The following is a 12,019-nucleotide window of genomic DNA, read 5'->3' on the forward strand; positions in this document are numbered from 1 at the left end:
GTGGTTTTCATGTTGCAGAGAGCTCTGCAGAAGGTTATGCAGGAAGAAAAAGAAAGTTATTGAAAACAACTTCCAACCGAATTTTCATGTGTTTGGAAAATGTAAGACAGTGGTAAGGTACACTTTTCGATCAGTTTGCAAGCTGCGCACACAATCCCAGTGTTGTGCAGCTTCATTCTCACCTTTCCGAAGCAGCCGCACTCTCCAGCTGCCGGAGGCGAAGAAGCGGCTTCTTCCCGCAAAGGCGATTGTGCCGGTCCCAGTGCACAAAGGTGCGGCGGCTTCTGCCGAAATGTGCCCGGGACCGGCGCATAGCTCCGGGGAGCTGCGTAGCTTCGTCTTTACCGTCTTTTGTGGTCTACATCATTGCAGAAAGGTGTTTCACTATGTCTGGCAAAGAGAAACTGTGCCAGCACAGAAAACATCTCCCATCGTGTTTTACATGTTGCAGAGAGCTCTGCAGAGTGTTTTGCAAGAAGAAAAAGAAAGTTGTCCAAAACACCTTCCAATCGAATGTTCAAGTGTTTGGAAAAGGTAAGAGAGTGGTAAGGTACTGTTTTCTATCAGTTTGCAAGCTGCGCACACAATGCCAGTGTTGTGCAGCTTCATTCTTCACCTTTCGAAAGTCGCCGCTCTCTCCGGCTCCCGGAGACGAAGAGGCGGCTTCTTCGCGCAAAGGCGATTGTGCCGGTCCCAGAGCACTAAGTGGCGGCGGCTTCTGCCGAAATGTTCCCGGGACAGGCGCTTAGCTCCGGGGAGCTCCGTACATTCTTCTTTCTTGACTTTTGTAATCTACATCATTGCAGAAAGGTTTTTCATTATGTTCGGCCAAGAGAAACTGTGCCAGCACAGAAAACATCTCCCATCGTGTTTTACATGTTGCAGAGAGCTCTGCAGAGTGTTTTGCAAGAAGAAAAAGAATGTTGTCCAAAACACCTTCCAATCGAATGTTCATGTGTTTGGTAAAGGTAGGAAAGTAGTGAGGTACGGTTTTCTATCAGTTTGCAAGCTGCGCACACAATCCCATTGTTGTGCAGCTTCATTCTCACCTTTCCGAAGCAGCCGCACTCTCCAGCTGCCGGAGGCGAAGAAGCGGCTTCTTCGCGCAAAGGCGATTGTGCCGGTCCCAGTGCACTCCAGTGCGGCGGCTACTGCCGAAATATGCCCGGGACCGGGGCATAGCTCCGGGGAGCTGCGTACCTTCGTCTTTAGCGCCTTTTGTGGTCTACATCATTGCAGAAAGGTTTTTCACTATGTCTGGCAAAGAGAAACTGTGCCAGCACAGAAAACATCTCCCATCGTGTTTTACATGTTGCAGACAGCTCTGCAAAAGTTTTTGCACGAAGAAAAAGAAAGTTGTCCAAAACACCTTCCAATCGAATGTTCATGTGTTTGGAAAAGGTAAGAGAGTGGTAAGGTACTGTTTTCTATCAGTTTGCAAGCTGCGCACACAATCCCTGTGTTGTGCAGCTTCATTCTTCACCTTTCGAAAGTCGCCGCTCTCTCCGGCTCCCGGAGACGAAGAGGCGGCTTCTTCGCGCAAAGGCGATTGTGCCGGTCCCAGTGCACTAAGTGGCGGCGGCTTCTGCCGAAATGTTCCCGGGACAGGCGCTTAGCTCCGGGGAGCTCCGTACATTCTTCTTTCTTGACTTTTGCAATCTACATCATTGCAGAAAGGTTTTTCATTATGTTCGGCCAAGAGAAACTGTGCCAGCACAGAAAACATCTCCAATCGTGTTTTACATGTTGCAGAGAGCTCTGCAGAAGGTTATGCAGGAAGAAAAAGAAAGTTATTGAAAACACCTTCCATTCGAATTTTCATGTGTTTGGAAAAGGTAAGAGAGTGGTAAGGTACACTTTTGGATCAGTTTGCAAGCTGCGCACACCATCCCATTGTTGTGCAGCTTCATTCTCACCTTTCCGAAGCTGCCGCACTCTCCAGCTGCCGGAGGCGAAGAAGCGGCTTCTTCGCGCAAAGGCGATTGTACCGGTCCCAGTGCACTCCAGTGCGGCAGCTTCTGCCGAAAAGTGCCCGCGACCGGCGATTAACTCCGGGGAGCTCCGTATCCTTCTTCTTTCTTGACTTTTGTGGTCTACATCATTGCAAAAAACTTTCCCACTATGTTAGGCAAGGAGAAACTGTGCCAGCACAGAAAACATCTCCCATCGTGGTTTTCATGTTGCAGAGAGCTCTGCAGAAGGTTATGCAGGAAGAAAAAGAAAGTTATTGAAAACAACTTCCAACCGAATTTTCATGTGTTTGGAAAATGTAAGACAGTGGTAAGGTACACTTTTCGATCAGTTTGCAAGCTGCGCACACAATCCCAGTGTTGTGCAGCTTCATTCTCACCTTTCCGAAGCAGCCGCACTCTCCAGCTGCCGGAGGCGAAGAAGCGGCTTCTTCCCGCAAAGGCGATTGTGCCGGTCCCAGTGCACAAAGGTGCGGCGGCTTCTGCCGAAATGTGCCCGGGACCGGCGCATAGCTCCGGGGAGCTGCGTAGCTTCGTCTTTACCGTCTTTTGTGGTCTACATCATTGCAGAAAGGTGTTTCACTATGTCTGGCAAAGAGAAACTGTGCCAGCACAGAAAACATCTCCCATCGTGTTTTACATGTTGCAGAGAGCTCTGCAGAGTGTTTTGCAAGAAGAAAAAGAAAGTTGTCCAAAACACCTTCCAATCGAATGTTCAAGTGTTTGGAAAAGGTAAGAGAGTGGTAAGGTACTGTTTTCTATCAGTTTGCAAGCTGCGCACACAATGCCAGTGTTGTGCAGCTTCATTCTTCACCTTTCGAAAGTCGCCGCTCTCTCCGGCTCCCGGAGACGAAGAGGCGGCTTCTTCGCGCAATGGCGATTGTGCCGGTCCCAGTGCACTAAGTGGCGGCGGCTTCTGCCGAAATGTGCCCGGGACAGGCGCTTAGCTCCGGGGAGCTACGTATCCTTCGTCTTTCGGGATATTGTGGACCACATCATTACACAAAGGTTTTTCACTATGTCTGGCAAGGAGAAACTGTGCCAGCACAGAAAACATCTCCCATCGTTTTTTACATGTTGCAGAGAGCTGTGCAGAGTGTTTTGCAAGAAGAAAAAGAAAGTTGTCCAAAACACCTTCCAATCGAATGTTCATGTGTTTGGAAAAGGTAGGAAAGTGGTGAGGTACGGTTTACTATGATTTGCAAGCCGCGCACACAATCCCTGTGTTGTGCAGCTTCATTCTTCACCTTTCGAAAGTCGCCGCTCTCTCCGGCTCCCGGAGACGAAGAGGCGGCTTCTTCGCGCAAAGGCGATTGTGCCGGTCCCAGAGCACTAAGTGGCGGCGGCTTCTGCCGAAATGTTCCCGGGACAGGCGCTTAGCTCCGGGGAGCTCCGTACATTCTTCTTTCTTGACTTTTGTAATCTACATCATTGCAGAAAGGTTTTTCATTATGTTCGGCCAAGAGAAACTGTGCCAGCACAGAAAACATCTCCCATCGTGTTTTACATGTTGCAGAGAGCTCTGCAGAGTGTTTTGCAAGAAGAAAAAGAATGTTGTCCAAAACACCTTCCAATCGAATGTTCATGTGTTTGGTAAAGGTAGGAAAGTAGTGAGGTACGGTTTTCTATCAGTTTGCAAGCTGCGCACACAATCCCATTGTTGTGCAGCTTCATTCTCACCTTTCCGAAGCAGCCGCACTCTCCAGCTGCCGGAGGCGAAGAAGCGGCTTCTTCGCGCAAAGGCGATTGTGCCGGTCCCAGTGCACTCCAGTGCGGCGGCTACTGCCGAAATATGCCCGGGACCGGGGCATAGCTCCGGGGAGCTGCGTACCTTCGTCTTTAGCGCCTTTTGTGGTCTACATCATTGCAGAAAGGTTTTTCACTATGTCTGGCAAAGAGAAACTGTGCCAGCACAGAAAACATCTCCCATCGTGTTTTACATGTTGCAGACAGCTCTGCAAAAGTTTTTGCACGAAGAAAAAGAAAGTTGTCCAAAACACCTTCCAATCGAATGTTCATGTGTTTGGAAAAGGTAAGAGAGTGGTAAGGTACTGTTTTCTATCAGTTTGCAAGCTGCGCACACAATCCCTGTGTTGTGCAGCTTCATTCTTCACCTTTCGAAAGTCGCCGCTCTCTCCGGCTCCCGGAGACGAAGAGGCGGCTTCTTCGCGCAAAGGCGATTGTGCCGGTCCCAGTGCACTAAGTGGCGGCGGCTTCTGCCGAAATGTTCCCGGGACAGGCGCTTAGCTCCGGGGAGCTCCGTACATTCTTCTTTCTTGACTTTTGCAATCTACATCATTGCAGAAAGGTTTTTCATTATGTTCGGCCAAGAGAAACTGTGCCAGCACAGAAAACATCTCCAATCGTGTTTTACATGTTGCAGAGAGCTCTGCAGAAGGTTATGCAGGAAGAAAAAGAAAGTTATTGAAAACACCTTCCATTCGAATTTTCATGTGTTTGGAAAAGGTAAGAGAGTGGTAAGGTACACTTTTGGATCAGTTTGCAAGCTGCGCACACCATCCCATTGTTGTGCAGCTTCATTCTCACCTTTCCGAAGCTGCCGCACTCTCCAGCTGCCGGAGGCGAAGAAGCGGCTTCTTCGCGCAAAGGCGATTGTACCGGTCCCAGTGCACTCCAGTGCGGCAGCTTCTGCCGAAAAGTGCCCGCGACCGGCGATTAACTCCGGGGAGCTCCGTATCCTTCTTCTTTCTTGACTTTTGTGGTCTACATCATTGCAAAAAACTTTCCCACTATGTTAGGCAAGGAGAAACTGTGCCAGCACAGAAAACATCTCCCATCGTGGTTTTCATGTTGCAGAGAGCTCTGCAGAAGGTTATGCAGGAAGAAAAAGAAAGTTATTGAAAACAACTTCCAACCGAATTTTCATGTGTTTGGAAAATGTAAGACAGTGGTAAGGTACACTTTTCGATCAGTTTGCAAGCTGCGCACACAATCCCAGTGTTGTGCAGCTTCATTCTCACCTTTCCGAAGCAGCCGCACTCTCCAGCTGCCGGAGGCGAAGAAGCGGCTTCTTCGCGCAAAGGCGATTGTACCGGTCCCAGTGCACTCCAGTGCGGCAGCTTCTGCCGAAATGAGCCCGGGACAGGCGCTTAGCTCCGGGGAGCTCCGTATCCTTCGTCTTTAGCGTCTTTTGTAATCTACATCATTGCAGAAAGTTTTTTCACTATGTTAGGCCAGGGGAAACTGTGCCAGCACAGAAAACATCTCCCATCGTGGTTTTCATGTTGCAGAGAGCTCTGCAGAAGTTTATGCAGGAAGAAAAAGAAAGTTATTGAAAACAACTTCCAACCGAATTTTCATGTGTTTGGAAAAGGTAAGAGAGTGGTAAGGTACACTTTTGGATCAGTTTGCAAGCTGCGCATACCATCCCAGTGTTGTGCAGCTTCATTCTCACCTTTCCGAAGCAGCCGCTCTCTCCGGCTCCCGGAGGCGAAGAAGCGGCTTCTTCGCGCAAACGCGATTGTACCCGTCCCAGTGCACAAAGGTGCGGCGGCTTCTGCCGAAATGTGCCCGGGACAGGCGATTAGCTCCGGGGACATCCGTACCTTCTTCTTTCTTGACTTTTCTGGTCTACATCATTGAAAAAACTTTCCCACTATGTTAGGCAAGGAGAAACTGTGCCAGCACAGAAAACATCTCCCGTCCTGTTTTACGTGTTGCAGAGAGCTCTGCAGAAGGTTATGCAGGAAGAAAAAGAAAGTTATTGAAAACAACTTCCAACCGAATTTTCATATGTTTGGAAAAGGTAAGAGAGTGGTAAGGTACACTTTTGGATCAGTTTGCAAGCTGCGCACACAATCCCAGTGTTGTGCAGCTTCATTCTCACCTTTCCGAAGCAGCCGCACTCTCCAGCTGCCGGAGGCGAAGAAGCGGCTTCTTCGCGCAAAGGCGATTGTACCGGTCCCAGTGCACAAAGGTGCGGCGGCTTCGGCCGAAATGTGCCCGGGACAGGCGCTTAGCTCCGGGGATCTCCGTATCCTTCGTCTTTAGCGTCTTTTGTAATCTACATCATTGCAGAAAGGTTTTTCACTATGTCTAGCAAGGAGAAACTGTGCCAGCACAGAAAACATCTCCCATCGTGTTTTACATGTTGCAGAGAGCTCTGCAGAGTGTTTTGCAAGAAGAAAAAGAAAGTTGTCCAAAACACCTTCCAATCGAATGTTCATGTGTTTGGAAAAGGTAGGAAAGTGGTGAGGTAGGGTTTACTATCATTTGCAAGCCGCGCACACAATCCCAGTGTTGTGCAGCTTCATTCTTCACCTTTCGAAAGTCGCCGCTCTCTCCGGCTCCCGGAGACGAAGAGGCGGCTTCTTCGCGCAAAGGCGATTGTGCCGGTCCCAGTGCACTAAGTGGCGGCGGCTTCTGCCGAAATGTTCCCGGGACAGGCGCTTAGCTCCGGGGAGCTCCGTATCCTTCGTCTTTCGGGATATTGTGGACCACATCATTACACAAAGTTTTTTCACTATGTCTGGCAAGGAGAAACTGTGCCAGCACAGAAAACATCTCCCATCCTGTTTTACATGTTGCAAAGAGCTCTGCAGGGTGTTTTGCAAGAAGAAAAAGAAAGTTGTCCAAAACACCTTCCAATCGAATGTTCATGTGTTTGGAAAAGGTAAGAGAGTGGTAAGGTACTGTTTTGAATGTGTTAGCAAGCTGCGCACACAATCCCAGTGTTGTGCAGCTTCATTCTCACCTTTCCGAAGCAGCCGCACTCTCCAGCTGCCGGAGGCTAAGAAGCGGCTTCTTCGCGCAAAGGCGATTGTACCGGTCCCAGTGCACTCCAGTGCGGCAGCTTCTGCCGAAATGAGCCCGGGACAGGCGCTTAGCTCCGGGGAACTCCGTATCCTTCGTCTTTAGCGTCTTTTGTAATCTACATCATTGCAGAAAGTTTTTTCACTATGTTAGGCCAGGGGAAACTGTGCCAGCACAGAAAACATCTCCCATCGTGGTTTTCATGTTGCAGAGAGCTCTGCAGAAGTTTATGCAGGAAGAAAAAGAAAGTTATTGAAAACAACTTCCAACCGAATTTTCATGTGTTTGGAAAAGGTAAGAGAGTGGTAAGGTACACTTTTGGATCAGTTTGCAAGCTGCGCATACCATCCCAGTGTTGTGCAGCTTCATTCTCACCTTTCCGAAGCAGCCGCTCTCTCCGGCTCCCGGAGGCGAAGAAGCGGCTTCTTCGCGCAAACGCGATTGTACCCGTCCCAGTGCACAAAGGTGCGGCGGCTTCTGCCGAAATGTGCCCGGGACAGGCGATTAGCTCCGGGGACATCCGTACCTTCTTCTTTCTTGACTTTTCTGGTCTACATCATTGAAAAAACTTTCCCACTATGTTAGGCAAGGAGAAACTGTGCCAGCACAGAAAACATCTCCCATCCTGTTTTACGTGTTGCAGAGAGCTGTGCAGAAGGTTATGCAGGAAGAAAAAGAAAGTTATTGAAAACAACTTCCAACCGAATTTTCATATGTTTGGAAAAGGTAAGAGAGTGGTAAGGTACACTTTTGGATCAGTTTGCAAGCTGCGCACACAATGCCAGTGTTGTGCAGCTTCATTCTCACCTTTCCGAAGCAGCCGCACTCTCCAGCTGCCGGAGGCGAAGAAGCGGCTTCTTCGCGCAAAGGCGATTGTACCGGTCCCAGTGCACAAAGGTGCGGCGGCTTCGGCCGAAATGTGCCCGGGACAGGCGCTTAGCTCCGGGGATCTCCGTATCCTTCGTCTTTAGCGTCTTTTGTAATCTACATCATTGCAGAAAGGTTTTTCACTATGTCTAGCAAGGAGAAACCGTGCCAGCACAGAAAACATCTCCCATCGTGTTTTACATGTTGCAGAGAGCTCTGCAGAGTGTTTTGCAAGAAGAAAAAGAAAGTTGTCCAAAACACCTTCCAATCGAATGTTCATGTGTTTGGAAAAGGTAGGAAAGTGGTGAGGTAGGGTTTACTATCATTTGCAAGCCGCGCACACAATCCCAGTGTTGTGCAGCTTCATTCTTCACCTTTCGAAAGTCGCCGCTCTCTCCGGCTCCCGGAGACGAAGAGGCGGCTTCTTCGCGCAAAGGCGATTGTGCCGGTCCCAGTGCACTAAGTGGCGGCGGCTTCTGCCGAAATGTTCCCGGGACAGGCGCTTAGCTCCGGGGAGCTCCGTATCCTTCGTCTTTCGGGATATTGTGGACCACATCATTACACAAAGTTTTTTCACTATGTCTGGCAAGGAGAAACTGTGCCAGCACAGAAAACATCTCCCATCCTGTTTTACATGTTGCAAAGAGCTCTGCAGGGTGTTTTGCAAGAAGAAAAAGAAAGTTGTCCAAAACACCTTCCAATCGAATGTTCATGTGTTTGGAAAAGGTAAGAGAGTGGTAAGGTACTGTTTTGGATGTGTTTGCAAGCTGCGCATACAATCCCAGTGTTGTGCAGCTTCATTCTCACCTTTCCGAAGCAGCCGCACTCTCCAGCTGCCGGAGGCGAAGAAGCGGCTTCTTCGCGCAAAGGCGATTGTACCGGTCCCAGTGCACTAAGTGGCGGCAGCTTCTGCCGAAATGAGCCCGGGACCGGCGATTAGCTCCGGGGACATCCGTACCTTCTTCTTTCTTGACTTTTCTGGTCTACATCATTGAAAAAACTTTCCCACTATGTTAGGCAAGGAAAAACTGTGCCAGCACAGAAAACATCTCCCATCCTGTTTTACGTGTTGCAGAGAGCTCTGCAGAAGGTTATGCAGGAAGAAAAAGAAAGTTATTGAAAACAACTTCCAACCGAATTTTCATGTGTTTGGAAAAGGTAAGAGAGTGGTAAGGTACACTTTTGGATCAGTTTGCAAGCTGCGCACACCATCCCATTGTTGTGCAGCTTCATTCTCACCTTTCCGAAGCTGCCGCACTCTCCAGCTGCCGGAGGCGAAGAAGCAGCTTCTTCGCGCAAAGGCGATTGTACCGGTCCCAGTGCACTCCAGTGCGGCGGCTTCTGCCGAAATGTGCCCGGGACCGGCGCATAGCTCCGGGGAGCTGCGTACCTTCGTCTTTAGCGCCTTTTGTCGTCTACATCATTGCAGAAAAGTTTTTCACTATGTCTGGCAAAGAGAAACTGTGCCAGCACAGAAAACATCTCCCATCGTGTTTTACATGTTGCAGAGAGCTCTGCAGAAGTTTTTGCACGAAGAAAAAGAAAGTTGACCAAAACACCTTCCAATCGAATGTTCATGTGTTTGGAAAAGGTAAGAGAGTGGTAAGGTACTGTTTTCTATCAGTTTGCAAGCTGCGCACACAATCCCTGTGTTGTGCAGCTTCATTCTTCACCTTTCGAAAGTCGCCGCTCTCTCCGGCTCCCCGAGACGAAGAGGCGGCTTCTTCGCGCAATGGCGATTGTGCCGGTCCCAGTGCACTAAGTGGCGGCGGCTTCTGCCGAAATGTTCCCGGGACAGGCGCTTAGCTCCGGGGAGCTACGTATCCTTCGTCTTTCGGGATATTGTGGACCACATCATTACACAAAGGTTTTTCACTATGCCTGGCAAGGAGAAACTGTGCCAGCACAGAAAACATCACCCATCGTGTTTTACATGTTGCAGAGAGCTCTGCAGAGTGTTTTGCAAGAAGAAAAAGAAAGTTGTCCAAAACACTTTCCAATCGAATGTTCATGTGTTTGGAAAAGGTAGGAAAGTGGTGAGGTATGGTTTTCTATCATTTGCAAGCTGCGCACACAATGCCAGTGTTGTGCAGCTTCATTCTCACCTTTCCGAAGCAGCCGCACTCTCCAGCTGCCGGAGGCGAAGAAGCGGCTTCTTCGCGCAAAGGCGATTGTACCGGTCCCAGTGCACTCCAGTGCGGCAGCTTCTGCCGAAATGAGCCCGGGACAGGCGCTTAGCTCCGGGGAACTCCGTATCCTTCGTCTTTAGCGTCTTTTGTAATCTACATCATTGCAGAAAGTTTTTTCACTATGTTAGGCCAGGGGAAACTGTGCCAGCACAGAAAACATCTCCCATCGTGGTTTTCATGTTGCAGAGAGCTCTGCAGAAGTTTATGCAGGAAGAAAAAGAAAGTTATTGAAAACAACTTCCAACCGAATTTTCATGTGTTTGGAAAAGGTAAGAGAGTGGTAAGGTACACTTTTGGATCAGTTTGCAAGCTGCGCACACAATCCCAGTGTTGTGCAGCTTCATTCTCACCTTTCCGAAGCAGCCGCTCTCTCCGGCTCCCGGAGGCGAAGAAGCGGCTTCTTCGCGCAAACGCGATTGTACCCGTCCCAGTGCACAAAGGTGCGGCGGCTTCTGCCGAAATGTGCCCGGGACAGGCGATTAGCTCCGGGGACATCCGTACCTTCTTCTTTCTTGACTTTTCTGGTCTACATCATTGAAAAAACTTTCCCACTATGTTAGGCAAGGAGAAACTGTGCCAGCACAGAAAACATCTCCCGTCCTGTTTTACGTGTTGCAGAGAGCTCTGCAGAAGGTTATGCAGGAAGAAAAAGAAAGTTATTGAAAACAACTTCCAACCGAATTTTCATATGTTTGGAAAAGGTAAGAGAGTGGTAAGGTACACTTTTGGATCAGTTTGCAAGCTGCGCACACAATCCCAGTGTTGTGCAGCTTCATTCTCACCTTTCCGAAGCAGCCGCACTCTCCAGCTGCCGGAGGCGAAGAAGCGGCTTCTTCGCGCAAAGGCGATTGTACCGGTCCCAGTGCACAAAGGTGCGGCGGCTTCGGCCGAAATGTGCCCGGGACAGGCGCTTAGCTCCGGGGATCTCCGTATCCTTCGTCTTTAGCGTCTTTTGTAATCTACATCATTGCAGAAAGGTTTTTCACTATGTCTAGCAAGGAGAAACTGTGCCAGCACAGAAAACATCTCCCATCGTGTTTTACATGTTGCAGAGAGCTCTGCAGAGTGTTTTGCAAGAAGAAAAAGAAAGTTGTCCAAAACACCTTCCAATCGAATGTTCATGTGTTTGGAAAAGGTAGGAAAGTGGTGAGGTAGGGTTTACTATCATTTGCAAGCCGCGCACACAATCCCAGTGTTGTGCAGCTTCATTCTTCACCTTTCGAAAGTCGCCGCTCTCTCCGGCTCCCGGAGACGAAGAGGCGGCTTCTTCGCGCAAAGGCGATTGTGCCGGTCCCAGTGCACTAAGTGGCGGCGGCTTCTGCCGAAATGTTCCCGGGACAGGCGCTTAGCTCCGGGGAGCTCCGTATCCTTCGTCTTTCGGGATATTGTGGACCACATCATTACACAAAGTTTTTTCACTATGTCTGGCAAGGAGAAACTGTGCCAGCACAGAAAACATCTCCCATCCTGTTTTACATGTTGCAAAGAGCTCTGCAGGGTGTTTTGCAAGAAGAAAAAGAAAGTTGTCCAAAACACCTTCCAATCGAATGTTCATGTGTTTGGAAAAGGTAAGAGAGTGGTAAGGTACTGTTTTGGATGTGTTTGCAAGCTGCGCATACAATCCCAGTGTTGTGCAGCTTCATTCTCACCTTTCCGAAGCAGCCGCACTCTCCAGCTGCCGGAGGCGAAGAAGCGGCTTCTTCGCGCAAAGGCGATTGTGCCGGTCCCAGTGCACTAAGTGGCGGCAGCTTCTGCCGAAATGTGCCCGGGACCGGCGATTAGCTCCGGGGACATCCGTACCTTCTTCTTTCTTGACTTTTCTGGTCTACATCATTGAAAAAACTTTCCCACTATGTTAGGCAAGGAGAAACTGTGCCAGCACAGAAAACATCTCCCATCCTGTTTTACGTGTTGCAGAGAGCTCTGCAGAAGGTTATGCAGGAAGAAAAAGAAAGTTATTGAAAACAACTTCCAACCGAATTTTCATGTGTTTGGAAAATGTAAGACAGTGGTAAGGTACACTTTTCGATCAGTTTGCAAGCTGCGCACACCATCCCATTGTTGTGCAGCTTCATTCTCACCTTTCCGAAGCAGCCGCACTCTCCAGCTGCCGGAGGCGAAGAAGCGGCTTCTTCCCGCAAAGGCGATTGTGCCGGTCCCAGTGCACAAAGGTGCGGCGGCTTCTGCCGAAATGTGCCCGGGACCGGCGCATAGCTCCGG

This window comes from Zonotrichia albicollis, chromosome 5, assembly GCF_047830755.1.
Source record: "Zonotrichia albicollis isolate bZonAlb1 chromosome 5, bZonAlb1.hap1, whole genome shotgun sequence".
Lineage (NCBI taxonomy): Eukaryota > Metazoa > Chordata > Aves > Passeriformes > Passerellidae > Zonotrichia > Zonotrichia albicollis.